Below are 3624 nucleotides of genomic sequence, written 5' to 3'. Positions count from 1 at the left end.
GACAGGACCACACCCTGACCAGGACTGGTTACCTATGCATGCCTCTTGTCCTCTTAAAAGCAAAACTTCATGTCAGGACAATGAAGATGAGCCTTACTGGGCCTCTTGTTTTTTGTTCACAATGAGACCAGAATAAATTTTCTGTCTTTATTTTTCATTGGTATTTACCTCATTCTCTGACTAAATGGAGACAGTCTGTCACTCCTGGCTTGTCAGAGCTCAGTATTTGACCCTACAGCCAGGACTATGCAGAGAGACCCTGTCTTGAAAAAAACAAAACAAACAAACAATCCCAAAACAAAACAGAACAACAAACCAAAAATAGAAACAAAAAACATACATACATACACACACACACAAAACCAAAACAAAACAAAAAAAGGAGGCACCTGTTTGACAGCAGTTCTCTCCTCATCTAGGTGGTGTGATGACAGTAATCACCATCTAAGGTTCCCGGCCTGAACTGGTACCTGTAGTCCTTAGACTCCTAATATAGAGGAGATGGTGCCTGTCTCCCACCCTCCAGACCACTTCGGGAGGGTGTGCAGAGACACTGATGTGCCTGGGCAGCTGTAATTATTGTCCACTGTTGTGAAATAAATATCAGCTTGACTAGGTTGAATTCTTTCACATAAGGCTTCCCTGTCTGGGTCTGAGTCTGCTGTAGACTCAAGGCACCTGCCTCCTTAAGACAGTGGGGATGAGACTGACCCAGAGAAAGCCTGACCTTCTTTTGTGGCAGTAATATTGAACGGACTACATAGTCAGGAGATGAGCTTGAACTTTGATCTGCCCCTGAATTTACCTCCCAAGTGCTGGAGTTACACATTTACACACACACACACACACACACACACACACACACTGCCTAAGGGCTTCAAGCACATTAGACAAACACTCCAGCAACTGAGCCATATCCCTAGCCCATCCCATAATCTCTGAGGAATGAAAGTCAAGTTCACACAGATGGAAGGGTGAGGTTTAGAAACAACTGGCCATTAAAAAAAAAAAAAAAAGAAATCATATTGTTGTTCCACCTATAGGGCTGCAGATCCCCACAGCTCCCTGGGTACTTCCTCCAGCTCCTCCATTGGGAGCCCTGTGATCCATCCAATAGCTGACTGTGAGCATCCACGTCTGTGTTTGCTAGGCCCCGGCATAGTCTCACAAGAGACAGCTATATCAGGGTCCTTTCAGCAAATTCTTGCTGGTGTATGCAAGGCTGTCAGCTTTTGGAGGGTGATTATGGGATGGATCCCCGGGTATGGCAGTCTCTAGATGGTCCATCCTTTCGTCTCTGCAGCTCCTTCCATGGGTGCCTTGCTCCCAGTTCCAAGAAGGGGCAAAGTATCCACACCTTGATCTTCATTATTCCCGAGCTTCATGTGTTTCACAAATTGTATCTTATATCTTGGGTATTCTAAGTTTCTGGGCTAATATCCACTTATCAGTGAGTACATATCATTTGAGTTCTTTTGTGATTGAGTTACCTCACTCAGGATGATGCCCTCCAGGTCCATCCATTTGCCTAGGAATTTCATAAATTCATTCCCCCCAGAGCTCGTGTCTCTAGCTGCATATGTATCAGAAGATGGCCTGGTCAGCCATCAGTGGAAAGAGAGGCCCATTGGTCATGCAGACCTTATATGCCTCAGTACAGGGGAGCGCCAGGGTCAAGAGGTGGGAGTGGGTGGGTGGGGGAGTGGGTGTGAGAGGGTGGGGGGACTTTTGGGATAGCATTGGAAATGTAAATGAAATAAATACCTAATAATAAAAAAAGTAAAAATAAATAAATCATTTATTTGATGTCTACGAATGCTCTATCTACATGTATACCTGCATGCCAGAAGAGGGCATCATATCCCAGTATAGATGGTTGTGAGCCACCATGTGGTTGCTGGGACTTTAACTCAGGTCCTTTGAAAGAGCAGACAGTGCTCTTAACCACTGAGCCATGTCTCCAGGCCCACAATTGGCTATTTTTAAGTTATTAAAACAATACATTAGCAGAATCAGAACAGGAGGCCTCTGTCATTCAGTCTAGACTTGCTCTAGTTTTATTCTGTGCCTGAGCTAAAACACTCTGACCAAAAGCAACTGGGGGGAAAAAGGGTACATTGGCTTATTTTTGCAAGTCACAGTCAATCATTGTGGGAAGCCAGGGCAGGAACCCGGATGTAGACTCCAAAAAGGAAAGCCACTCCCTGACTCACTCACAGGCTCAGGCTTAGCTTCTTCCTTACATAGCCCAGATCCATTTCTCCAAAGAATGGTTATGCCCTTAGTAGGCTGGGTCCTCCTGAACCAATTAAAATCAAGGCAATCCCTCATAGACATGCCCACAGGTCACTAAGACCTAGTCAACCTGTCAGTCCATGCTCTCTTCTCAGATACCTTTAGGCTGTGATACCTTTAGGCTGACAATTAAAGCTGAGTCTGAAAAGATGCATTTCTCAAACACTTGCCTGCTTTCAATAGTAAATAAAACGTTCCCAAGCTGGTGCTTTCTCCTCCATCAACCACACAGGAGGAAGTAGCTGCTGACCGTCTATGTTCTCATTATCCTGATTGGCTGTTCCAAGTTATCCCAGACAAAACCTATTATTTAGAAGCCAGAGGTGCTTATGTTTCTTTTGTACACTTTCTTTGGTTAAGTGTACCCCAAGAAGTTTCCAATTAGAGTAGAGGGCCTGCTGAGAGATGAGCCTGTGTCCCCTGCTCCCAGGAGGCTCAGCCATGACTAGAGATCTGGGAGGACTGTGTGCCCACACACCGCAAGGGCTCAAGGTGAGGAGCTTGGCAGAGTAGGCATCACAAGAGATACTTCCCCATCTGTTCTCAGCTTTGTCCTGGAAGAAAAGCTGCATGGTTTTCCTGGAAGTTAAAAAAAAAAAAAAAAAAAAAGGATTCTTCCCTGCTTTCATCCTGGAGTTTTGGCAATAGAATCAGCTGTTTGCAATGAGGCAAGACCTTATGCATTGTGGGTTAGGGACAGATTCTGTCGGGGTTTTGTCTTCAGCTCTGAGTCCAGCATGGGCATCACTGTAGTTAGGTCAGCCACAAATGCACGCTGAGGTATACCAATAGGAGAGTCTGGCAGAGACTTACCACACCTGGAGGCTTTCTCACAAGATGAAAACAAGCCTAAGTCACAGTGAAGCTCAGTGCCCCTCCCCCATGTGGTTATCATAGGTCAGCGCTTATCCAGAACCTCATAGCAGACTTGGGCTGGGCTGGGCTGGGTCAAGTCAAAGGCTGGGGTTTAAGGACAGAGAACCAATGTGATTCTACAAAACGCTTTGGCAGGAATATTGGAAACATAAAACACCAGACTACAGAAGTCAATGCTGAACAGTGGTCATGAAGAGACACTTGGCTCATATGAATAAAGCACCTAGCATGTGATTAAGAAATTAAAAACAGGTTTGGCAAGATGGCTTAGTGGGTAAAGGTGCTTGCTGCCAAGCCTCTTAACTTGATTTGGATCTTCAAGACCTGTATGGTTAAAGGAGAGAACCAACTCCTGCAAATTATCCTCTGACGTCCACACATGCACTGTGAAACATGCCAGCCTATTCACACACACACACACACACACACACACACACACACACACACACACAC

The sequence above is a fragment of the Mus caroli genome, chromosome 11, assembly GCF_900094665.2.
Source record: "Mus caroli chromosome 11, CAROLI_EIJ_v1.1, whole genome shotgun sequence".
Classification (NCBI taxonomy): Eukaryota; Metazoa; Chordata; class Mammalia; order Rodentia; family Muridae; genus Mus; species Mus caroli.
The sequence above is the reverse complement of the archived record's forward strand: the minus strand, read 5'-3'. Positions refer to the sequence as shown.